This window comes from Astatotilapia calliptera, chromosome 4 (genome assembly GCF_964374335.1).
Source record: "Astatotilapia calliptera chromosome 4, fAstCal68.1, whole genome shotgun sequence".
In the NCBI taxonomy this organism is placed as follows: Eukaryota; Metazoa; Chordata; class Actinopteri; order Cichliformes; family Cichlidae; genus Astatotilapia; species Astatotilapia calliptera.
The window spans coordinates 24,015,533-24,040,794 of NC_137425.1; the positions used below are offsets into that span (position 1 = coordinate 24,015,533).

The 25,262-nt window shown below is 39.8% G+C and overlaps 1 protein-coding gene across 3 annotated transcripts in view; it reads left to right on the plus strand.

Annotated features, from left to right (window-relative positions):
* The window catches only part of pvalb6 (parvalbumin 6), a 53,587-nt gene that overhangs the window by 22,994 nt on the left and 5,331 nt on the right, over positions 1-25,262 (plus strand). The window contains exon 1 of one of the 3 annotated variants that reach the window (XM_026165560.2): positions 18,737-19,122. The exons of 1 other annotated variant lie outside the window; for it this stretch is intronic. The gene's annotated coding sequence lies outside the window, so the exon portion shown is untranslated. Of the gene's footprint in view, positions 1-18,736; positions 19,256-25,262 lie in introns of those variants that run through there. One more of the 3 variants, XM_080300418.1, reaches the window with a different exon arrangement.

Sequence of the window (25,262 nt, forward strand, 5' to 3'; positions counted from 1 at the left end):
AAGTAATTTCTTAAAGAAGTTGTAAGTTTTTCCTTCTACTTCTTCTAAATATAAGCAGGATTTGACAAAATAAGTATTTAAGAGGATTTTGAGTGTTTTATTAGTTTTACAAATGATACATATCATTTAATTACAAAACAGAATGGTGAAATATATTTCACTAATAAACAATGGGTGCAAGAATCAACATAAACAATAATTTTATTAATGTAGAAGAATTGGATAATGGAAAACGTGAAAATTAAAGTCGCATTTAGCTGCGCTAAAATAAAGAAGGTACAACAACAGAGCACTCACTGTGAAACAGATTGAACCAGTAATTTTAAAACTGACCTCACTATGTAAGTTCACTATGACAAAATAAGAAACATGTTGGGTAATTTTATTATAGTAAAAAAGGAAATAAAGTTCATCATCTGCCGTCCACTCTGGTCTCCCTGTAGCCTTTCTCAGCTCTACTGCTCGAGTCTAAAACTCGGCCGATTTGCTCCAGATTTCACTCTTTATTTGCTCGGATTACTCCTCCACACTCCACTCCCCCCCCCCCCCCCCCCTTTTTTTTTTTAACATAGACTCAGTTGTAACTAACCTCAGGTCAGAAGGCAGCTTCTTCCAAAGAGCAGGACCACATTACCTGAAAGCACCCTCAGCACTTAGATCTAATTCTGGGATCAGTTAAAATATCTGCACCTGATAACCTGCAAGTCAGAGATGTCCTGAGTGCTTTATAAACTAATAGAAGGGTTTTAAAGGCAGTCAATGACGTCACCTCAATACTAGGGCCTGCTTGTTATGAAGGCTTGGGCCAGTTTCACAGTATGGGATTAGAATTTTCTTACTTTTGACTTTTTCAAGTGGAAGAAAGCTGTTTTGGCAACCTTATTAACAAGTTAAAAACTGAGATCACTATCTAAAATAATTTCAAAGTCCCAGAGTTAGTAAATTTCAGAGATAATTGAGAACAAACTCTCTGTCTGACTTTTTGGACCAATCTATCTATTGTAGGTTTAAGTCTTCACTTCTGGTACGAATACTGATCATATTAAAAGCCCAGCCAACATTTAAAAGGTTCACACACAGGCAATAACCACTATAGCAAATCCCACGTAGCTACATCTGCCTATAGACATCCAAGTATGTTTGCCTACACAAGTACATTAACACTTGTAAGCTGTCTCTTCCTCATTTCATGGCAAACATGTTGCACTTTAATTACAACCCAAATTTCCCCAAATCTGGGACTCTGTGTAAAATATAAATAACAATACAGTGCAATGATTTTTAAATCTTATAATCCCATTCTTTATTCACAATACAAGTACAAGTTCACTCCCATTTTGCGCAGTTGATGCACTTGTAGCGCATCTTGGCGAGCACAGGTGGCAGAAGTTAAACAGAGCTACAACACAGACATCATTGCTCGCACTCGTTGCCAGTGCTGTTCAGAAAGCACAGGTAACACGGGCGAGCTGAGGGTTGATAGACCTGGAAGGCAGAGGAGAGCGAGTGCGTTTCAGAGGTGGTGGAATTTGAAACTGAAATTTGAGCACCTGTGATGATGTTCATGTAATGGCAAAAGGGGAATGAGGACAGAGTACAACCCAACTTCAGCACATTCTCTGTGGCCACTGTGTCAGTGACATCTCATTGCTGACAGGGCTACTGTTATCAAATCTGAAAGGACTGAACTATTAAAGACAATGTGAGTTTAGAAGAAAACAACACCAATGCAGCAGGGTGCTCATGAAAACAACTGTAAAGAGAAACCTTTAAAGATCAAAGATCGGGTCAGAGCTGGTCCTCATGTGATCCCGAGTGAATCACTTGCTGACTTTGATTTCGAGGTTAAATTGACAGTGTGCTGTAACGTCCTTTCCATTTGCATTCTGCCAGCATCCACTGGCCTTTCGCAGTGCTGTATTTTTAGTGTATGCAAGTGCTGAAGCCACAGAAATTCAATACTGTATTGCCTGCTGTACAAACAGCACAGAATTTCTTTGCTGTTTGTTCTTTATCTAAATGGACCAACCACTGTGACTGTTAAGCATCACTTTAGTGTGAGTGATCAGAAAACACCATTTGGCTGTTTGTTGGTTTGGTCTCCCAGTTTTCCCCAAACTTTGATGGTTGCATGAAATTTTAAGCTTCAAGTCTCAGCATATGTGACAGATTTCTCATACATCAGTGATGCTGGAAAAGAAATGGAGTGGCTGGATGGTCACTGTGTTTATTGTGTCTGTGTTCAGGCTTGTTGTTATTGTAATGTGTCAGGAGCCGAGGTTAATGTAAAAGCAATAACAGAAGGTATGTAATGCCATATCCAATTTTATCTGGGTAAAACCACAGGATGGAGGTGAGGAGTGAATATGTGCGTACACAGGGATGAGCGAGCCAAAGGGGGTGAGCCAGCGGCAGCTTGTTTGGAAGGGAGATGTTTGATTCAAGGCAAACAATGTACGAACCTCCGAGAAAAGAAACGGAAGATGAAATTGAATCTCGAGGCTGTTGTATGCTTGTTTTTCCCCCGCAGAGAAACCCTCACAAAGCATTTTTCTAAAGCTTTTTCCTCTTTTTCTCGTCTCTATTTTTCAAAGCACAACTTGTTAAATTAATATTTAGCATATCCTTTGTCCCACAGGAGATTTTTTTTCTTTTTCTTTTCTTCTTCTTATTCTTCTTCTTCTTTTTTTTTTTACAAAGCTGGGTAACATTAGCAACATTAACAGCTTACAGTCATTTGCTGTAACGGCTTATTGTAAAGGGTATTACTTTTTTCTGGAGTTCCTTATTCAAAGAGTTCCTGAATTTCTTTATTGGGGACAGTTAGAGGAAGTAATTCGTAGAAAGACTGATGGCCTCTGCTTCTTAGAAAAGCAATAAAAGATTTTTGAACTAGCTCTTGAAAGCCTCGATGATGCTTCACCCAAACTTTCTAATTGTAACTGCAATCTCCATTATCTACTCCATAAAAAGAACTGGAGATTTCTGTGACTCGCCTGACTTCATAAACCATTGTGTCTGTTGCTGCTACTGTCTTGTGTCACACAGCAAGGTGTGCAGGTTGAATGGATGCTCTTTTATTTAATCAGATCATTCTGTGGTTCCAAGTGTGCATCTAATAAGCCTAACAAGTCATGCCACTCTGGGACATTAGCGGGCTGTGGATCGATGCACATGAGACTCCAGTGCATTAACTTGACTTAATTATAGTGTCCCTGTAGCGTCAGACGTCTACTCCTCCTACCCTGCAAAACACATTTGCTATACTTTGTTGCCCATTCATTAGGTACACCTGCGTAGAACTAATGTAGTCATGTGGTTGAAACGCTCTTAAAGAGTGATGAGTGATGGTCTTGGTGAACATAGTTTGTTGGCTGTTCTAGTTTACTGCAGATGTCCTTCAATATATGAAAGAGGCTTTAAAGAAAGAACACCACTCATAGTCACCATGTTTGCAGCTTGTAACTGTAAATACACAGGAACATACACGTACTAATGAACATGCAAAGACTAAGGACAGCGGCTCACAACTGAACTAAAGCTATAGTCTAGTGCATGCACTACATGCACTACCTTTTTGATGCACTGCCACTTTAACATTCAACTGATTGATGATATAATGATAGCGCGCCCTCTTTTCTGCCTTGCAGAGCATTGCTCTGAAGAACATCTCTCCCAGGAGAGTCCTTGACTGAAATAAGTGTTTGACTGCAGTGTGGCTGGCTTTCAGTGCACAGCAGGCTGTTATCCACCTAGCATAATGTGTGTTAATAGACCATTCACTTAAGACAGATTCTTGAACTTATACTGGTCATAAAAAGCAAATAAAGCAAGACATCTGCAGGATAAGACTGCAGAGCAGGTGCTGTTTTCTTTGCAAACGTGGCCTTGTTATCGCTTTAATGTCGTTGTAATGTGCAGTGTTTAGCAGGCGGAGACGCCAAGCATGCCCATAGATTAACAAAAGGAATGCACAAACATAAGGCTGTGTCTGACAAGAGCATATTTGTTGGTCATTATCATAACCTGCAGATTTCCACCGATGTAATTTAAAGCTTTAGAGGATTTAAGGCTGAGTAATCTTCAGAGATTTCCCTTGATGCCTTTACTGCCTGACACTAGTGATTTTCTCTTACTCCACACCTACTGTAAGAAATGCATTTTCTAATTCATACTGAATCTCAAGGTCAAGTACTGCAGTCTTTAAAATGCAGTATATGTCTAGGTATACCATATATGAGCATATTTGCATATCTATACACGAGTGTCTGCTGGCTTATAGGTTGTGTTTGCAATGTTTTTAACTGGTACTGAGCAAATATGCTGAATGGGAGTGCATTGATGCATGCATGTGTGTTTGTGAAGCAGTTTTCTCAGTAATTTCATCCCCTTTATCAGCTATTTCAACTTTCTTTCCTTTAAAGATTAGCCGGTTGTCTAATTTGTAGGAATAAAAGAGTTTTACCTGTAGTTCAAAATGTTCAGTTGTGCTAAACCAATAGATACTGAAACACACAGGTGAGTATATACACACAGGTTAGCTGTGACTTAAGATTTATAATGTGTGTATTTTTGGATTTTATGTGCATTTTCATATAAAATATATCCTCACACATATTACTGTTATTCATATTATTTATAAAGAAATTCATCTAGTTTATAAATGACATAATTTTATATAAAAGCCTCAGTAAAGGTGAATGGGACACATCACATTCTTATTCCCTTTGTCTTCCACCCTATCCCAACATCCTTTTCTGTCACACCATCCCCCTGCAAGTCCTCCTTTGCTATATCTATGATCACTACACAATTACCACATCTTTTCGGAGGTCTTTCTTTATTTCCTTCTGACTGGCAGCTCTATACTCAACATCTTTTCTCCACTATATCCACAAACTCTTCTCTGCACATGTCCAAACCATGTCAGCCTTGCCTCTCCAAACTGCCCAACCTGAGCTTGTCCCTCTGATTTGTTCTTTTCTAATCCTGTCCATTCTGGTCACTCCAAATGAAAATTTTAACATCTGCAGCTCTGCCAGACGTTTTCTTTAATTGTCAGCAGCACTGTCTCTAAATCAAAACATGATATCCCAGCAGGTCTCACTATTATCTTGTAAACTTTCTTTTTCACTGTTGTTGCCGTCGTTCTGTCACAAATCAGCCCTGACACTCGTCTCCACCCGCTCCACCCTGCCTGCACTCTCCTTTTCACCTCTCCTCTTAACTTAACTTCAACAAATCTTCCCAGTACCTCCATTATGTGATCAACTTTTTGATCAAAACCCATTTAAATTCTTTAAATATCTAAAGATAAATTGTGATGCCATTTTTAGCCCCTGTGATGGACTGGCGACCTGTGTTTGGTGTGTACTTCTGTTGTAACACTGTGTTATACATAACCTATGTGTTACTGAGCTTCCCTCAAGTGTAGATAACACTTGAACTATTTACCACTTACAGAAATCTAAAGTTTAAAATGTCTTAGGTGAAAAAAGTACCGAGAGGTCAAACATGCTGCAACTTAAGAAAACACCATCAAAATCGAAAAATGCTGCGAAAACGTACAAACAACATCAAGTGTTGCCGAAGTGACTGTTAAAGGCTAATGGCAAACATGTATACTACCAGTCAAAAGTTTGGACACACATTCTCATTTAATGTGTTTTCTTTATTTTTACTACTATCTACGTTGTAGATACAAACTGAAGACATCAAATATATGAAGCAAGGTCTATGGAATTATGTAGAAAGAAAGAAATGATGAATAATTGTAAATCTGTTTTATATTTTAGATTCTTTTGCTTTGTTGACAGCATTGCAAACCCTTGGCCTTCTCTCAGCTTCATGATGTAGTCACCTGAAATGGTTCTCACTTCACAGGTGTGACTTGTCAGGGATCATTTGTGAAATTTCTTGCCTTCATAATGGGGTTTGGACCAGGGAAAAGCAACAAACACGAGAGATTTTTGGGGACCAAGAAACACAAGAAATGTACATTAGACCAATCAAATCTGTGCTTTGGTCTGACGAGTCCAAATTTGAGATCTTTGATTCCAACTGTCATGTCTTTGTGCGACGCAGAAAAGGTGAATGGATGGTCTCTACATGCATGGTTCCCACCTTGAAACCTGGAGGAGGAGGTGTTATGGTGTGGGGCTGCTTTGCTGGTGACACTGTTGGAGATTTATTCAAAGTTGAAGACACACTGAACCAGCATGGTTACCACAGCATCCTGCCATCCCATCTGGTTTGCGTTTAGTTGGACCATCATTTATTTTTCAACAGGACAATGACCCCAAACACACCTCCAGGCTGTGTAAGGGCTATTTGACCAAGAAGGAGAGTGATGGACGGCCTGGCCACAGTCACCTGGCCTAAACCCAGTCGAGATGGTTTGGTATGAGATGGCGAAAAGGGCCAACAAGCACTCAGCATCTCTGGGCAGACTATTGGAAAACCATTTCATCTGACTACCCCATGAAGCTCATCGACAGAATACCAAGTGTGTGCAAAGCAGTAATCAAAGCAAGGGGTGGCTATTTTGAAGAATCTAAAATATGAAACATGTTTTGAATTGTTTCACACTTTTTTGTTTACTACATAATTCCATATGTATTCATTCATAGTTTTGATGCCTTCAGTGAGAATCTACAATGTAAATTGTCATGAAAATAAATGAGAAGGTGTGTCCAAACTTTTGACTGGTAGTGTATGTACACTCTTATATGAAGGTGTATCTGATATCCCCGTGTCCTGCATCATCATAATAATATTGGTCCAGGATCAACATTTGTGTTGTTGGGATGTCAATGCGTTGGAATATGGAAGAAAAAGAAAAACCAAATCCATTTGTTTATATAAAACTGTCTGCTAGAAAAAGCTGGTAAGTGTTTTTAAGTGTTGTCTTTATTAATTTATACATATTAGCAAGTTAGCTAACTTCTTGGCTAATGCAAAGTGAACATCCAAACTTCAGGACTCGTGAGTCGCAATGTTGATCCTGCACCAGCACTGATCAGGTTGTGCATTATGCGATTAAAAAACACTTTATCTTGCATCTTTTCCTCTTTCACAAGACTGATGAATCTTCCCCTTTTTTTTAAGCACATCTCAGTGTCATTCTTGGCATTTCTTGCTTTTTGTGAGATATTTGTGAACTTTCCATTATGTTTTATTCAGCTTCCTACTTTGGTTTGTGTATGTTTTTGCAATCTTTTTCTGTTTGCTGGCGCTTTCTTAGATTGCAGTGCATTCGAATCCCTCAGGGCCATCATAAAAAAAGAGTTGTTGAGATAAAATAAAGTTAAATTTGGTGACTCACAGGCACAGCTCAGAAGAAGAAAACAAGACAAAAAAAGAAAAAGTTTTTTTGAGGGGGGAAACACTCATCTTTTAAATATTTCCATATATCAGCTAAAACATTTAACAATGCTTTGAGCTGACAGATACATCCCTCTGGGGACTGGGAATGTAAAAAAATCTCACAACAATCAGACACTAGTCAAGATGTAAAATCCTAACTCTCATCCATTTTCATGCTTTGTCTTTAGAGAGCTGCAGGACAGGTGTTATATGATGGGAATGTTTGTGGATCTACTCACAGATCACTTATATCACCATCAGAATGAGATAACGTTCCCTCGTGAACTCTCTTCAAGCTTTTTTCATCTCTCAGTATCACTCCCTTCCATTTAAAGAAGAAATTAATTTAAATAACTTCACTGAATGTAAACCAACTGCTGAAGGTAAAATTAGTTCACTGTGATTTTGCCAGCGATCAGGTTACTTGGCGCTACATTCAAATCGTGCTTGGCAGAAACTGTAAACCTCCTTCAGGGACACCAGTGGCCACAAACACGCTCTCCCAGCTCTCATATAGTTCCAGGTAGACCTCAGTTTAAGATGTTTAGCTTGCTTTTCCCCTAAATCGCTCTATTTCCCTATTTCCAGTACTTTTCTTTAGCAACAATGTGTCCTTTAACATTTCATGTTAGATATACTTCCTCTTTCTCATTCCTTTCGTTATCAACATCCCTTTTTCTGCTTATACAACTCCAGCTCTCACACTTGGACTTTTTTTAAATGAGGAAATGTAACTTTTTGAAAACAGTAAAAGAAAAAAAGAAAGAAAGAAAAAATTAAAAAGCGAGTTTTTCCCCCCTTTCTCACTCTCCTCTCTCTCTGAATATCTACAGCCTGTCATATCTGGTTGCTGGAACTTATATTGCTTCTGAAGTCACTCTCAGCTATTCCCAGACACCTGTTGCCTGAGTTCACACCATTCATCCAGCCAAGGCTGACACAAGATACTGTGTGAATCAAACACATCACCCCATCTCTCTGCAACACCGTGCACTGTAGCTCGTCACCACTCCTAGATGCAATCATATGCCAAGTTTATATATCACAATGGTTTTGTTTATATGTCTTTTTTCTAATTGTTTAATAATGCGTGGAAAAACAGTTATTGCTAACCTCATAAAACTAAAAAGTAATGTTTCTCTATCATGGTCGGCACCACATATAAAATACTGGGATGTGAATATTTGGAGATAACCATGTAATGCATCGTGCAAAAGCATATATGCTGGCAATGCTGTTGGCCATTTGCATGAATCAGCAGATTAACCAGTGGTGTCATTGACCTGTGGAGCTGTGCACCCAAATTCAAGACACGGGAGCCAGACTTAAGCGATGGAGAGCAAGCCCTTTATTCAGACCAAAAACAAACTCCATATTCAACATAGTCCAGTAATGTGAAACCAGCAAAAATCCCCGAACACAAGAGCTTGCATGGTGAAGCAACAACAGATCATTTGACAATGGACAAGAGAAAAATGGGACTGAGGAAGTAAAACTAACAGGACACAAGACTAACTGTTACAGTAAAACAGAAATGACACTTATCAAACACAAAAGATCCACGGGAGCACTGGAGAACAAATACAGACCTGTTGAGGCAACTAAACACACAAGAAAATAATAAACTTATAAAAAGGAACTGAAGCTTAAACAAACAAGGCAAGCAATCTAAAGCTTTGCCAAAACTCTCACCTTTATAGGCTATAGCAAACTATTTTAAACCACAGCATGAACCAGTGTGCATAATTGAACCCGTACACTCATAGTGCACTCAAAGAAAAATTATAGTTATAGTATACAAAGCAGGAGACACATTTTCTGAAGTGGATTAAAGAACTAATCAGACTCTCGGATGAGTGAGGGTCACCGACTGTGAGCGCAGAATGAACTGAAAACATTTTGTTTTGTCATTTAAAAGCGAGAGCATTCTTTAAAAGTCAGCCTCATGAGCTGATATGCGACATCTTTTTAGTTCTAAACACATATAAGAGAAAGGAGAAGTTCCATAACTTCCATAACCCCATGTGCTCAGAAAATCAGTGTCGACGATCAACCTATTGATGCAGATGCACTAAGCTATGTCAGGTAAAGGCTGTGTGCAGGCAGGAGTGGTGGTATGGAGGACACAAAGTTTCGGAGGCAAACATGAACTCAAACTCCGCTTTATTGCTGGATGGCAAGGCAGAACAGAAAACTAAACAAACTGAGAATACAGATAACTAACTGGCAGGCAGCTGGACAGCCCACAAAGCATAGGATGATGGTAGAGCAAAACACAGACCAATGAAAACACAGGGCTTAAATACACAGAGGGAGCAATCAGTGAATGAGAGACAGGAGGGAAACACAGCTTGGATAAATCAGGGCTAACGAGACTAGGGAAGCAAAACATTAACATGAGACACGGACTTTCAAAATAAAACAGGAAACATAACACAGAGACGCGGGCTTGACAAGGGGACACAGCTGATAGGGGAGACGGCAACTATAGAACACAGAGACATAAACCATAAGACAGAGAACTCTAACAAATAAACCAAAAGAGTAGAAATGATAAATAAAATCAAAATCAAAGTTCAATAATAATGAAAACTCAAAACTCTGGATCAACGACCCAGGTTTCCTAACAAGCTACTGTCAAATGGATAATTAGCACGAGCTTGGTCTTTAGTGCATTAACTTATTGGTGAGCTGAATGCTTTCATTACCGAATTGTATGACTTCATTTTACTAGCTGAGGGGTGAATCTTACCCTTTGGGACAGACCAGAACCCACCAACACCTTGTAACAGACGATAATTAATGAACTCAGGATCATCAGACCAGTTCTTATTGGAAGTTCTGTTTTGTTTTGTTTTTTTCTTCAGAATATATCAGAACCACTTGTCCTGAAATTTTCAAACCTTGACCTCGGCAATGTTGGTCTGATCCACTTTGATACAGATCAGGATATATCAGCCAAAAAATTCAGTGTTGTTTATATAGTGCCAAATTCCAACAACAGATGCCTCATGGTGCTTTTTATTGTAAGGTAAAAACCCAATAATACCGAGAATACCCTGGTGACCGTGGGGAGGAAAAACTCCCATTTAACAGGAAGAAACCTCTGGCAGAACCAGGCGCAGGGAGTGGCAGCCATCTGCTGTGACCGGTTGGGGGTGAGGGGAGGGAGACAGGACAGAAGACACACAGTGGAAGAGAAAAAGGATTGCCATAACATTCTTTGGACAATCTGTCATCTCCGCGCTTTCAACCAAATAAAACATCTGAATGATTTTAGGCATTGTCATTTTGATCATGGATGCTGACATTAACAATTCAAAGTAATTTTCCACCATATCCACGGGACATATTCTTATTTGCATCACAGTAACTTGTTAAGCTCATAACTCGATTCGTAGGTTTTTTTTAAATCTATGGGATGATAATCTTACTCCAGCTTGCTCTGATGGGTGTGCGCCAGAGTCACCAGATAAAATCACTTCCTTTAATACGAAAGATGGTGAATCTCTGAAAATCAGCTGAAGGGTTTTCATCCTCATCTTGTTAAGTCAGCATGACAACTGTTTCAACAAAATTACCATGTTCACTGTGGCCACATGAAAAATAAAAGGGATGAAGGCACAGCTGATGACAACACTGTCACCTCATGGATAGTTCAACAGTCACTCGATGTGAGAAATTTTATTTTCTCAACTCTCCAGACCAAAAGATGGACGCACAGATGGATATCTGACAGGCACACTCATACATCTTCCACCCTAAATCGCATCCAGCAAAATCCTCTTTTCTTCGATGTGGCTTTTTGTCTCGTCTTTTTCCATCTTCCATCAACCTTTCTTCTCTATCGGTACATCATCCTCCTTTGTGTGTAGAGACAGGTCAATCATTCGTTCACACTTCCAAGTCTCTGGGTATCTTTGTCCAATATCTTCAGACCCTGCAGCAAGGAGTGGTCCTTTACATCTATAAATTTGCAGAAACCTTCTAGGTTTACGGGATGCAGTTCTATAGTTCAAAGGGGGACTGATGATTATTACGGTGAATAACCAGGTGGATTTTTCTGTCTGTCTATTACACATCTTTTCCCTTTTTCTCCTATTGTCAGATTCACTGCCACTTTTCCCGTCAATCTATCAAATTTTGTCTCACAACTCTGTGTACTTTACTTTTCTTTCTGCATTTCAATGTGAGAGCGAGATGGATGGAAGCACTGCTGAGGCACAGTAATATAACAGTGCACATGGAGGACAAAGATGATGGCTGTTCTCTCCAGCTTTCTCTTTCGCAAACACTCTTACAGCTTATGTGTGTGCGCGCGTGTCGGGGATGTTACATTTAAAAAAAATTGTGTGTCTCTATCAAGGAATACAAGAGTACTTTTATTTGCATATTTATTTCTTAATTCTTTTAATAAAAAAGATTTTTTTTTGGTTCCTTTCAGTCGCTGATGTCAAATTCAAATTCAAATTCAAATTTTTATTTGTCACGTACACAGTCATACACAGTACGATATGCAGTGAAATGCTTGGACAACTGCTCGTGACCTAAAGAAAACAAAAAAGGAAAAGGCTATGAATAAGATAGGAAATAAATATGAAAAATTAAAAAGGGTAAATTTAACTAGGAAGGAATAAAATATAAATTAAGGTTAAAAATTAAATAACTGTACAACACACTGGGAAAGAATAAGATAAAATATATAAATTAAATTGAAAATAAAATAACTGTACAACAAAATACACAATATAGAACTATATAAGAATGTATGAACAAAATACACAAGAAGTATAAATAAATATATACACAATAACAGCAGCAGTGATTTAAGTGATGAAGTGAAAACAATGTCCAGAATGTCCAGTGTGTGTGTAAGAACTGTATGTGTGGGTCAGTACTGTGTGGTGGTGTGATTGAGAGACCGTATCGCCTGCGGGAAGAAGCTCCTCCTCAGTCTCTCTGTGTTGGCCTTCAGGGAGCGGAATCGCTTTCCTGACCTCAGCAGAGAGAACAGTCTGTTGTTGGGATGGCTGAGGTCCTTCACGATCTTCCTGGCCTTAGTCCAGCACCGCCTGCTGTAGATTGAGTGCAGGTCAGGGAGCTCGGAGCGGATGGTGCGCTCAGCTGACCGCACAACCCTCTGTAGAGCTCGTCTGTCCTGCATGGTGCTGTTCCCGAACCAGGTTAAGATGTTTCCCGTCAGGATGCTCTCTATGGTGCACGAGTAAAAGTTCCTGAGCACCTTGGAGGGCAGTTGGAAGTCTCTCAAGCGTCTGAGGTGGTAGAGACGCTGACGGGCCTTTTTCACCACGGAGTTGATGTGACAGGACCATGACAGGTCCTGCGTGATGTGAACTCCGAGGTATTTGAAGCTGTCCACTCTCTCCACTGGGCACTCGTTGATGACGGGGGTCTGGTAGTTCCTCTCCTGCCTAGTGCTGAAGTCCACTATCAGCTCCTTTGTCTTACTGACGTTTAGAAGGAGGTTGTTCCTCTGGCACCAGTTCTCCAGATTCCTAATCTCCTTCAGGTAGGCCGTCTCGTTGTTATCAGAGATCAGGCCCACCACGACGGTGTCGTCAGCAAACTTGATGATGGTGGTGGAGCTGGTAGTGGCCACGCAGTCATATGTGTACAGAGAGTACAGCAGGGGGCTCAGAACACACCCCTGGGGGGCTCCAGTGCTGAGAGTGGTGGAGGCTGAGACATGTCCGCCCATCCTTACTGCCTGTGGTCTGCCAGTTAGGAAGTTGGAGATCCACAGACACATAGATGAGCTGAGTCCCAGATGCTCCAGCTTGGTGGTGAGTGTGGAGGGAATTATGGTGTTAAATGCAGAGCTGTATTCTATGAAGAGCATTTTAACATAATTCCCCCTTCTAATGTCCAAGTGAGTGAGTGATGTGTGGAGGAGATGAGAGATGGCATCGTCTGTGGAACGATTTGGACGGTAAGCGAACTGTAGTGGGTCCAGTGTGTCTGGTAGTGAAGAAATGATGAAGTCTCTGACCAGGCGTTCAAAGCACTTCATCACTACTGAGGTGAGGGCTACAGGGCGATAGTCATTGAGAGAAGCAGGGTGGGGTTTCTTCGGGACAGGAACAATGATGGACTCTTTGAAGCATGTGGGGATCACCGACTGAGATAAAGAGATGTTGAATATCTCAGTGAACACAGGAGCTAGCTGGTATGCGCAGTCTCTTAGGATACGACCTGGGATGCCGTCTGGTCCTGCTGCTTTCCTGGTGTTCACTCTCTTGAAGGCTCTCCTTACTTCATGCTCGGAGATCACGAGCACGTTTATTTATTGACATTCTAACCTAAAACATTTCATTTCCTCACATCAGATTTTTGCACAGTGAAGTATCCTCAAAAGAGGCCTGGATTTGATTTGGATGCAAGTAGCACATAAAAATCTCAAAGGGGGCTTATTAGGTTCCCTTCCAGCCACTGTAGTAGCTTTGCATGATTCATAATTCAATGTAATCCTTATTTGTTCTGTGGTAGGCACTGATGTGACCCTCCAATTCATCCACTGCTTGAAACAAGCTGCTTTAGCTTCCCCATCTTTGGCCGCTTTTCCAAATGACGGCCACTTTCTTTGGATTGGCTGCCACTCTCAGCAAGATTTGTAGCAATAGCAGTATCTGCATATCTCCTCTCTTTGTGTCTCTGAAATTGAATTTTCAGTGCAATCTGAAGCCGGAGGTTTTGGATCACAGAGACTTGTATGAATGCTGAGCTCATTTTTGAAAACTTATGCCATATTAAATGTTACTGTGCGGTGACAACCCAACATATATATTTTCATTAGATGGAGATGACACATTTTTCAAATTGGTTTTGTTAGTGGAGGAAGAAAGAGAATCAGAGGGGGTGGGGAGTTCCAAAAGAATCACAAGGTTATCTAGGACAGAAGGATATTTCAGACAGGCATACCAAGACCCATTCTTAGACCTCTGTGTCATGAACTGGAACAAGAAGTTGACACTGATATCATCTGCAGAGTGAGACAGTAGCATGTTATGAGACGATATTCATCAGATGACACCAAGATAGGATAACTTCTGGGATGTCAAGGTATTTGAGTTTAGTGTGCATAAGGTCACGTGTCATGTTTTAGGGTGATTTTGCATCCATATATGAACAGTGGATTTAAAAGAAAAATCTAAATGTAATTCAAAGGCTTTTAATTCAAGAGACTTAACAAAAGTATTTAGGAAGCTAAACACCTATTTTCATACACAGTTCTTCTTTTTAGAGCTTCAAATGTGATTGGACAAACTAACATAAATATAATAATCATAACATCACAAATATCCTTTGCAATCAGTGACAGCCTAGGCATCAAAATAGGAAACTCTTGGGTTGCTTTTGTCTTTGGGTCATTATCCTTTTGCACTGTGAAGCTCTGTCCCATCAGTTTTGCTTCTATTAGCAGTCAAATCATCACTAAACACTAGTGACCACCAGTTCCACTGGCAGCCATACACCCCAATGCCACGACATTGCTCCAGATGTCGGGGTATGCTTGTGGGTCATGATTTATTTCTCTTCTCCAGATTTTTCTCTTCCCATCATTCTGGTAAAAGTGCATCTTGGTTTGATGTACCCAAAGAATTAAGATGTTTTCTAACCCTCTTGTTCTGGAGTGTAACCAGTTGTTTGCTGCAATCCCTCTATGTTTCCATTTACAAAGGCATCTCTTGAGTGTAGATTTTCACAAAGACGCTGAGATAATGACACCTACCTCCTCCAGAAGAATATGAAGACAAGAGAGAAAGAGGTCAACCCCCCTTTTTTTTTTGCAGTACATCCATGCATTTAAAATATGCAGGGAAGCAGATAGTTCGGAGCAAACTTCCTTTTTCCCTATCTCTTTGTACTTACCAGGTTCCCATTGTGACTGCATTATGTTGGCTTACCTGGATTCCCGCTCAAAGGAATTTCATTCAACCCAACTTCTCTTATTAGCATTTCTCTTTCTTTTCCTCCTTGGAATTCTACCTTATACTTTATCATCTTAGTTGATCTCAAGAATAACCTCCCTTTGTTCTGACGTGATAAGTAATCATGTTTTGCTTAGAATCCTTTTAAAAAGGAGGCCAAAGAAATAATCTGAGAGGAAATTAATAGTCATAATCTTAAATCCCAACTCAATAATTAGCAGTTTTTTAACGCAAATAACTTACACAAATATTTGATCATGATTTGACTAACAAAGCCAGATAAACTCAGGAGAATCCAATAATGAGCCAAACGAGTTTGCATGATTAAGAGTAGATCCGGTCTGCATGACTGCTGCCAATGAATCAGAGAGGTAGGTTGTAATTTTCCACCTTAATGTGCCATTCTGTGCACAACAACATATCCAAATCCATTTGGAGCAATCTCAAACAAACATTGACAAATGGGAGTCCCATAAGTAAACACGAGCCAAAAATCTTTTTTAATGAAAACGGTGCAGCGGCAAACCAATCGTTTGCAGCAGCAGGGCGACTGGAAACATTCAGATGCTGTTCGGGAGGGTGGAGTCTGTGCTGCCATGGTATTGGGACAAAAGAAAAACTCCCAAACATTTGTTTTTTGTCTCTAAATGTGAGCCAATGATTAACCTGGAGTCCTGCAGTCTTTGGGGTTTGAGATAAACCCAAACACATAAGGCAAACTCTGGGATTGATCCTTCCTCACATTCGGTCCTTTTGCTTCGACAACATTCAACCCCTCTGTACACCATCTTACATCGAAATTCCTTTGCATCATCTACTGTCAACCTTCTAGCCCTCTACTCCTTCACTAGAGAGAATGCTCTCTTTGCATTCCTCTTTAAATCTCTCCTTTGTCATTACTATTTTAATTTCTGCACTTTCATCACCCACCTTTATCTCCCTCCTGGCTTCAGTTGTCACAACTCCATCAGCTCTCTCTCTGTCTCTCTCTTCTTCCCTCCTTCGTCCTGTCACCCTGCTGACTCCTCTTGGCAGGCAACAGCGAGAAGCACCCAGGCAATGAGGGAATCAAGGTAACTCCCTCTGCGGCCCTTTGGCTGGACAAAGTGAGAACTTAAAAGGAGTGTACTAGCAAAAAAACGTAATGGATGGAAGGAGGGATAGAAATTCCTGTCACAACGTTGCAACAAAATTAGATAAAGATGGAGGGAAGAAAAAGGAGAATACACAGCAGCAAGGACAGGGGCAGAGGAATTAAAAGAGAAGGTTATTTTTAGTTTCGAGTTCTCACATAAGATCCTAAACCTGAACATAATAAGGTATTTGTCAGTACCTTCAATTTCATATCATTGCTTTTTGCCACCCTACAAGTAACTGTGACTAGATTACTGATCTCATATCTCAGTTTCCCAGTTTCTGTCAACATGTTGTAACTAAAAATGTATGATTGGAAAAGAAAGAGGTCAGTATCATTTGGGGGTGGTTTAAATCCCACATAAGAATGGCAGACACCACCAGTAACATTATATAGACTAGGAAGGTCATTGGAGAACTCGATTTAATGCCATTAAAACCTTGTAAGGATTGCAAAGTCATGGTGATGACAGTCTCAGGCAAATATACAAAACATTTCATAATTAGATGGCAAAGATAATAAATCTTTGCCCGTTTAAACACTTTTCTTTCTAAAATAAATACCCAGCATGAAATTGATAGTAGCCTCATAACTACAATATCTTTACAGTAACTGGGATGATAGCACCTGGTGTCCACAGTCGCTCGACAGAGAATACACACCCCTGTTTTTAATGTCTCACTCACACTCCTGCACTCAGCATTCACAATGCATGCACGAGTCCCAAACACACAAACACAGACTTGTTTACGGCTCTTACATGCAGACAGTAGTGCCTAAGCCTTGGACTGTCTTTCTAAAGGTCACTGTGAGCGATTCTTTAGTGGAAACAGCTGTTTCCACAGCTATAAGTACTTCACATCTATAAGTGAGCCTCAGGGACAATTCCTGCACTGAGTGTGCTCTGCTGGGCCGGAGATGTAATACCTGCCACTGCCTGAGTGATCAACAGCAGCGTGGTCCTCTTGCAGGTTCTTTCTCTGCACTGTTCACTGTGGAGGTGTACTTCTCTGCAAATTTTATTCAGAATACTGTTCAATTTTCTTTTCCTTAATTCATATCTTAACTTCAGAAAACTGATTTTAGAAAATCTAACAATTAACGATTCACAAAGCCCCTCCCTTAGAAAGGAAGTAACAAGGTATGAATCAGCAGCCTGGGTAAGCCACAGCAAGTCTTTCAAACTTTCAGTTTCTTCTAAAAGTGAGATTCATGCCTCTGCATTAAATCTACATTGTAGGTATATAGCATCCGCAAACCCTTCTGAAACCCTAGCTAGCTTTGATTGACCCACTGTGGACATATTGTTGGCTTCTGTCAGTTCCTGGCCGCCTGTTCTTCTGATTCGATTTTCCAAATCAATGGAAAGAGAATGGATAAACTAGTGTTTACTGGGAACTAAAAGCGCTATATAAATGCAATCCATTATTATTATTATTATCATTAAGTACTGTTTTGGCAGCAAAACTGCAAAGCAACACCCCCAGCATTGGTATAAATGCTGGAAACATCGTAGGGGCTACATCGATTCAAAGCAGAAGTATAAATCACACATAAGCAAAAGGAATGTAGGCCATACAGAGTTAAAAGTACCAAGGATGGGGACTTTTTTTTGAGAAACTTTTAACTTGGCTCTTTTTCATGTCTGAAATCTTCTCTCATGTATCCTCTTTTTTACATTGGATTTGGGAATGTTTGCTTTGGGCCCAATATACCCTTTATGGAAATATATTCTTCTTTTTTTCCCCACTATATATTCTAGATAACCAAACTAGTATTGTTAAGTATCCTGTTTGCACCTACCTCATGGGCTTATATTAGCATAATTAGCTAACGTTTACAGCCAACTCAAGGGGCTAATGTTAGCTTAATTAGCTAGCTAGCCACATGACAAATTTCACCATCAGATATAAACAGAAATCAAAAATGTTTTGCCACCACAGGTGTAAACGACAAAGTATAACAATACAGGAAATCCTGAGCATCAATACTAACTAAAAAAAAGATTATTAGACAAAGCATCATAAGAAATACCCTAAAGACGATTTTGTATGCCAACTTTCTAACAGTTTAAATGATCAAGAGATAGAAAACAACAGTGATAGAGAGCAGGGCCTTGTAATTTGTCACTGATGATGTGGAATGCCTTAAAGGAGGAATTCGTAGAGGAGAATTAAAAGTGAAAATTAAAAGTTTAAGAGAATGGAGAGAGAGGAAGAGAGAGAGAGAGAGAGAGGCAAAGAGAAGTAGTGGAGTGAGTGATAGGATCAGAGACGGATTAGAGGACAGAGCAAAGTCCCTCGGGTGGGAGGTGTGAGAAAATTAGGTGGAGAAATCGAATGGCTGGAAGGAGGGAGAGCTAGAGTGAGGGAGGGGTGAGAAAGGGTGAGCATAAGAAAAGAAATCTGGCTGGAACGAGGGGTGGAGATTGATCCAAGATTATTAATAGTAATGTTTGATTTGCACGGGTCCAGTCAGGAAAGTGATACAGGCCAACCTAGCGGGATAACATCCCTGTCCCCACACTGAACCCGGAGCCCATTTTTCATCCTAAAATAGTTGGAGAGGACAGGTATAAAACTGAAAGAGCAGAGCCTCTGATCTTTGACTGGACATCCCTCCTGAACCCATCTCGCCCCTCTTCCCGCCTTAAACCCGTCCACCAGCAACAAGGTAAGAGGAAGAATGAGGGAGAGACAAAAAGTTTGCCTGAAAGAAAAAGACAGCGATAAATGAGAGATGAAACGACAAAGGCCAGTGCTTTAAGTGTAACCTGCAGCAGATCACACTTGACAATGATTTTCAGGTACCTTCCTCACAGGGCTGATGAACGCTTACAGCTGGCTTTGCTTTCTAATCAAATGAAGTGATGGATGCAACTAAACAGGAAAAGCAATTTGCCTTCTTTCACTGTCTCCATAGAGTCTGCTTAGATTTAGATAGAGCGACAGGATATCAACAAAGTAATCACTTTCTGATAGTAACGCTTTGCTGCCAGAATTAAAGGACACAGGTTTGCAACACCGCTTACGTGTGAAATCTGTCAAGGTCAAATTTTAATTACCACTTAATGAGATTGAAAGCAGTGTCCTGTCCGTGCTCCATGGTAATGCATCTGTAGCAAAATGCTGATGAAGTACGGGAAATTTCTCTTGAGAATAAATCCATGTGCTTATGATTAAAATGTTGCATATTACTCACATACTAAACTGTGCCATGAATATTAATGAGGAGAACAATACTTTAGTGGTTGCAGTCTTAATTAATGAGGAGACAGAGTTTTTTGGTGCAAACATGACACAGGGACGTGCCCCTCGGGTAAAGTGGTACAACTTTTGCCATCTTTGCTCGTGGGCCGTCATTAATGGTGTATCTGCTTCACACCAGGACATTCTTATTACGTTGGCATAATTTAAAGTACAGTTTTACTTCAGGTGCCAAATGACATATCTCTTATATACTGGTCTCTAAAAACTTACTGTACAGGAAGAGCAAAAAGATGCATGTCTCCTGCTTGAAATACACAATAACACACCCCATGTATATAAAGCTTCACTTCAGACTAACAGATTCAGCCCATAGCACACTGAAATGTCTAAAAAATTATTTGTATGATCATTGTTATGATTAGATTACAAGTTTTGTTTTCCTTTGACCAGGAACTGAATATTTTCTTGTAAAACAATGCACAGATCCTTCTGCACACACACACATACGCACATGCAAACCACAAATGCAGCGCTGTTGCTGATGGCAAGCTGTAACTGTGTGGTTAAGCTATCCTCTCCCGTACCTGCCAGCGGATTAGACAGTGGCCAGTGGTGATAACAGCCAGATGATCCCCATGCCTCTGCTGCTCTTATCAAATCCTCTTTTTACTCGCTGCAGTCGCCCGTGGCTACATGCACGCACAAGTGTGTTTGTTTCAGTTACGGAACTGACACCACTGTACCATCTCTTCCCATAAGGAGCGGTATGCAATCGATAAGCAGTCTTATGCACTCTAACAGATAGCTCTGGTTGAGGTAATTTTGCAGATCAGTGGCGATTCAGATTAAAAGCTTTCAGGGAGAAAGAAAATCATTGAGGGCTCCCTTTGTTTCAAGAAAGAATAGCCCATTAGAGTGCTTCATTGTCTTCACATTAATGGTGTAGCTAAAGCTGCTGGCACCCTTTAAGGGAACTGAATGACAAATGTTAAATACTGAAATCTTTTGTAGGGATATGAAATGCACTGTATGGTTATAGGCCAAATGAAAAATTGTGGAGTTTTTAATTACAAAATAAACCTCGCTGTTGGCGATCGTAATGAAACCTTAAATCAGCATAAAGCTTGAGGGGTGTTTAAGTCACATAATAACAATAATTCCACTAGAATGTGTTTATTGTTTAATGTTAGATTGCTGTAAAATGCCAGAGAGGCGGAAAGAGAAAAAATGAAGAAGGTTCATTTTCAGTTCACACTGCAGTAATACTGAAGGGGCACCTTGCCTTGGTTTATCTATATAAGTCTAACACACACTGGCACACACATATTACCTCAGCTTTTAACAGAGTTCCTCTCAAACACACACACACACACACACACACACACACACACACACACACACACACACACACACACACACACACACACACACTCTCTCTCTCTCTCAGATTCACATTCTCAAATGAGCACAAACGGCTCAGGTTTCTTGAAATGCAAGTATATTCTTCCTGCATTCCACCTCTTTACTCGAGTCTGCCTGGCACCTCAGTAACACATTTAAAAACTTTCACACGCACACGCACACACACGCAAATATATTCACACATCCATGCAGCTGTTACTGTAAACTGGAGAGTTGGCACTCTTGCACTATAGTTGGGTTTCCCACACCTAGCAAGACCATCAGAGTCATGTGACTTCCCAAGTCTTTCCCCACTTTAAAAGGTTCACAGGCAAGCCTTGTGTAAACCAGAACTGCCTTTGAGATGTTACTTTATCCTCAAGAAATACGAAGCGTTCTCTAAAGTTCGGTCTTTGTAGAATAACTTTCAATTTTTTATTTAGCCAGACAAAAGATGTCATCTAATAATAATCAAACATTTCACCAATTATGAGCTAAATGTGTTACTGTATACACTGTGTACAAATAAATTACTCTGTTAATAAATAGGCAAAATTACAAATGGTTCATTATCTGACATTTTAATAAACTACTAGAAAAGTAATAACAATAAGAAGTAAATAATATACAAAGCAGTCATTGAGTCCACACTTTGAAATACATGAATAAATTCATAAATGCATAATGGACTTTGCTTGTTGTGGACATGGATCATGTTGACTTCTTAATAATTGTGCTACTATGGCTGTTCGTTTTAGATTCATTTCGTGGTATTGAATGAAATCCCCCGACATTAAAGTTTAGAGTTAAAGCAATCTGTCAACTTTTTAAAAAATCTGCTGATTACCTTTCTCACTCATTAGTACATTTGATAAAACAAATATTTAATATGCCCATGAATAAGCTTTAGAGTTGTTGGTATGTGGATTTCTCTTATGCTAAGAACAAATTTCATCCACTTCCTTCCAATCTATTCTGGCTCCAGTATCGTATACTTCAGGCACGCCTGATATTTCAAGTGTTCTCATTTGACTTTGCAAGAAAGTCGAGCAAACTGAATTTATTTATTTTTAAAGAAGTATTTAGAGATGCTCTTCTATAAACAGAATAGTTGATCGACTGTTGCCTTCCTATAAGCTTGGCCATTTTCTCTGACCTCTTTCATTGGCAAGACCTTTTCATTGGATATTTTCTCTTTCCCAGACGGCTCTCTATGAACCCTAGCGATGGTAAGTCTCAAGAGATCGGCAGTTTCTGAAATACTCGGACCACTCCATCTGGCGCCAACAACTATACCACTCTCCTGACAGACTTTCTGACTAATGGGTCACAATGCGTGAGGGTGAATCATGTATTTTCTGATGTGCTCTCCTCTTGTACTGGATCACCCCAGGGTTGCTGCCTCTCTCTCCTCTTCTGTTCATTCTGTACACGAATGAGTGTCGCAGCAATTTCACGAACAGACACATCCTGAAGTTTGCTGATGACACAGTGATCGTCAGTCTTCTGGTGGGGGACGAGTCAGGCCATGGACAGGTTGTAGATGATTTTGTGGATTAATGTGATGAGTCCTTCCTTTCACTCAATGTGTCAAAAACTAAAGACATGATTATTGATTTTAGGAAGTCCTTTTATAGCTCATCACCCACTATCATTAAAACTGCTGATATTGGGATCGTTGAGAGTTATAAATATCTAGGTGTGGTACTTGACCATAAACTGTGTTTTGAATCTCATGCTGATGCCACTACTAAAAAAGTTCAACAAAGACTGTTCTTTTTAAGGAGAATGAGATCTTTTAATGTCTCATCTGAGATGTTGTCTTTGTTTCATAGAAGTTTTATCGAATCTGTGATGTCTTTTTGTATCGCTGCCTGGTTTGGTAACCTGATGGTGAGGAATAAGAATTGGTTGGGTCTTTTGGTAGAAACTACTAGCAAAATTTCAGGGCGCTGGAAAGATGGACTTTTGGCCATTTACAATAAAAATGTGCTTAGAAAGGCTCATTCTATTGTTCATTGTTCGAACCATCCACTTCACAGTGAGTTTGAGTTGTTGCCTCCTGACCTCTGAGGAAGACCAAAAGACTCCAAGCTTCTTTTATCCCTACTGCATCCTGTCTCCTAAATGGCATATAACCGTTCTGGGATTTTCTATTACTATCATTGTCATTTTATATGATTGTTTTGTTTACTTTTATCCTGTTGCTAAACTAATTTCCCTTTTGGGACAATAAAGATTGAATTTGAATTGAATTATATGATTGGCTGATTAGATCATTGCATCGATGAGAATTAAAATGAATGCCATGTGATCTACTAATCACATAGACATTACCAACATTAAAAATGAAATAAAATGACACCAACGAAGAAAATCTGCACATTTCCTCAAATACCTAATTTATCTAATAGATTATTAAAAGAGATCTGGGATGTTATAGATTAACTTTGGTGTATTTTTACCATCCTCACAAGGTGAACTGTTAGTCTGTTTGTATGCGTGCAGGTGTGTCTGCGTGGTCAAATGTGCTACTGTAACAGGAAATATCACAAAGATGGATTTTTGGATTTTAGCAGTTTTTTGTGTCTTTCAGAGGAAAGGCTTGGTCAGCATGTAAAAGCATCATTCGCATGAATTTACTGGTGTATAGTTGAAACCAAAATGACTCTGAAGATAGGTTTGCTTAACCGTTAAGGGTCATAAAGGTACATAAAGAGCTGCTAAACATTCATTTTATTGTGGCTATTAAACACAGTGATATCTGAGGCATGATGCAGCAAAGAACAGGCGGCATGAGTCATTTGCAACCTGCGGAAATGTATAGGTCATACAGACCGTATTTCCAACAATGAGAAGGATGGAGGGGTGATATTGGCCAGTTCAGTATCATTTGCTGAACAGAGAGAACACAGTGTTGATGACGGTCCAAGGAAAATGATGATGGAGTGTCATTCCTATGACTTTAGCTGAGACAGTTCAACTCCGTCAACTCTCAAAGTTTTCCACCAGAGCATCTGACTAATCTTTGAAGTCAGACTCTTACAAATGTGTTCCATGTTAAAAAATTTAGAAGATGGATTACTATGAAATTAAGCACACTTGTTGATAATTGGTGAATGCATTATGGTTAATTTGTTAGTGTTGCTATGTTTCAGACAACCTCAGAATAGGATATTTTGAAGCCTTAACTAGATTAAAATGAAAGGGCTGAAGATTTCAAGTATATTGTATAAAATAGAAAACGTATTGTCTTAAAAACAAGCTGGTGTTTTTTTTAATCAGACAGCCCTAACAACACTGGATAAAAAACTGAAAGTAATATGAATTAAATTTTCACTTTATTATCACCTGTCACCTGCTGACAAGTTTTTACCCTTGGAAATCATCCCTTCTCCTCCTGTCCTCCACCCTCTTTCTTTCTCCATCTTTGAGAGTGACGATTCATTTTTAAATTTTTAAGATGCTGTTAAGCTGTTTGAAACACGCTACTTAAAAAAGTAGCTCTGCTTATGCTCATCCCCCATCTGTATGAGCTAGACGCTGAATAAAAAATCTCTTTATTGTTAACATCTGCTTGCACAAATGAATGACAGGTATTAGAGGATGTGTGTGGACTGTGCTCTGCCATGGGGTGACATTACGTTCTGATTTGCTGATTATCTCCGTGGCATCTGCATCTGAATCAAACTACGTATCAGATATCAGATTTAATTGCTCGTTAACTGAAGGTGTCAGGACACCGTTAGGGATCACGTGCGTTCCAGTGTGGCTGGTATTGCTTTCACCTTGTGAATCGTTCTGTCTGTCTGCGTGTTTTTGTGTTCTCATAGGAGAATATAGTGATTGTGACGCCAATATATACAGGACCTGCTGCAAGGGCACTGTTTTGAGTGTTTTGAAGTGTTTTGCACGTGTACACTTACTGGCTACATCATTAGGGTACATCTTGCTAGCAACCGTTTGGACCATTTTTTTGTCCTTAGAGCTGCCCTAATTCTTGGTGGCATAGATTCAACAAAGTGCTGTAAAACATTCCTCAGAGATTTTGGTCCACATTTATATTCACAGCCAGTTTGGCTTTGTGAGATGGTGTGTTATACTGCTGAAATCAGCCTTCAGAAGATGGGTGGACACCATCACCGCTGACTTGAACCTGACCCTCCTATGCCGGCACAAATCAAGACTCATCAGGCTAAGACA